General features: G+C 53.0%; 1 pseudogene; it reads left to right on the top strand.

Annotated features, from left to right (window-relative positions):
* Positions 1-1,327: 1,327 nt before the first annotated feature.
* LOC139048191 (U2 spliceosomal RNA) lies at positions 1,328-1,507 on the top strand (annotated as a pseudogene).
* The last annotated feature ends 399 nt before the right edge of the window (positions 1,508-1,906 follow it).

Raw genomic sequence — 1,906 nt, 5'->3', positions numbered from 1 at the left:
TTCGCGCCCCGTCGTCTGCTAGATCGTCGTCTGCTTCATGCCCGCCATGATTTCATGTAAACGCTTATTCCAGCATCACTGGCATATGTTAGCGTAGGGAATATTATAGTCGACGTCAGTATGAGCAGTTTCTGGACGTCGCGAGTATGCGCCGCGCCACCACACAGTTTCAGAATCACCTCGTAGCCATCCTGAGTGCTGCCGAGAACTGTACTGAGGTGTAGTGCAAAGAAACAAACAGATTTCTACAATGCGCGATACTCCACGCCACTGGACGCACATTTCGCTGATCCAGGGACGCGCTGCCCTTTAACGGGCCGCTTGGCTGCATCGCCGCCGCGGCCGCGGGCGTTAATCCTCCCCAATCCGGTCCCTGCTCCCCTCGTGTTTCGCAAGCGTGCAGCCTGACCGGTAATCCGCCAGCCAAATCGGTCGCCGACAGAATGCGTTCGACGACCACTTCAGCGTTCCCAGCGACGCGCGCGGCAGCGATTAGTACTATATTTCGAGTTGTGGCGTGTTGGGACGACGCGGCGCGACCAAGGAGGTTTTTGGGCGCGACGCGGTCCGGTTGCGTCCACCGGTGCTGCGGCGACCTGGTGCACGGAACTCGGCGATGATCTCGGAGGATCGACAGCGCTTTTGAAAACTTAGTTGCGCGCATTGCTGGCAAAATCTAGGCCTAATCGTCTGAAAAAAAAAAAATCAGTGCCATTCCACTCTGTGGAGGTGGGTGAGCAGCGAAGCTGTGTACGTGGGTGCCTTAATCGGGAACTGTCCATTGCCGTGCGTCGTAAACGCCGTGTGCACATGAATGGTAGGCGAGGTGCGTCTAGTCGCTCCTCGACGATGTTGAGCCTCGAAAGATGATGAGGCACCGGGGCTTAGACATACCCATGTGTTGTTGTAAAACGCGACACGACACCTTTTACTAACGAATCCCGGCACGTAGAACAAACACGCACCTCACCGCACTTCGCGGGGGCACACACTGCTTCACCGTAGCCAAGGCGCTCCTGCGTCGGTCGGCGCCCCGCAGTGCAGTAATGGTTGTGAGGTCACTCGAAAACCACAAGCGGTCACACATAACACAGACAACACAAGATTCGTTCCCTACAAACTCCCTCTGAAACCTGGCCATTGCTCCGGTGAAACGTTCCAAGTCTGCGGAATCGGGGCCGCATGGACGGTTCGCATTTCTTTCCCCCTCGCGGTCCTGACGGGCAGAACCCTTACGGGACTGGCCCCACTGAAGAGCGGGAGGAAAGGAAGGGAGATACGCAAGCGCTTGGAACGCCGACAAAGAGAGGGCGGTGCGAACGTAGACATGGCCGACGCGGGTCAAAGTGTAGTATCTGTTCTTATCAGCTTAATATCTGATACGGGCTGTATTTGGACCGCATATATTAAACTTATTTTTACAAGATGGCAGAGTGCTTAAAGTCTGCTTCACCGCCACCGCTGGTCGGCCCGGTATTGCACCATCTTAGGGATCGGCCCGCGTTTGGGGAGACATTCTTGATCTACACGGCTCGATAGGCGCAATCACATTTTTCCGGAAAGTAACCATATACAGCTTCGTCGTAAAAAAATATATGTATTGCATAAATCCTGAACACATAATGTCGGCATACCGGCTTCGTAATAAAGCAGCGCAATATATAGAACGAATTTTTTCATTCACATGATATTCTTTGATTTAGCCACTGAGCACTTGTCCATTCCTGGCCGACCCTCTCAGAGCTGGTCTATGTCACAAGACGTGCGTAATACACAAGACGTGCATGTATGTGCAGTTGCATGCGACCCATGCAACTGCACATGGGTCGAATTTCTCAGTCCATACAGCTGTCATCAGCATTCTTTGCTCGACTATCAATCAATCAACGGAACATTATGTTAAAGA

Source organism: Dermacentor albipictus, chromosome 7 (genome assembly GCF_038994185.2).
Source record: "Dermacentor albipictus isolate Rhodes 1998 colony chromosome 7, USDA_Dalb.pri_finalv2, whole genome shotgun sequence".
Taxonomy (NCBI): Eukaryota; Metazoa; Arthropoda; class Arachnida; order Ixodida; family Ixodidae; genus Dermacentor; species Dermacentor albipictus.
Note: the sequence above shows the minus strand (reverse complement) of the source record. Positions and strands in the feature narration are given on the sequence as shown.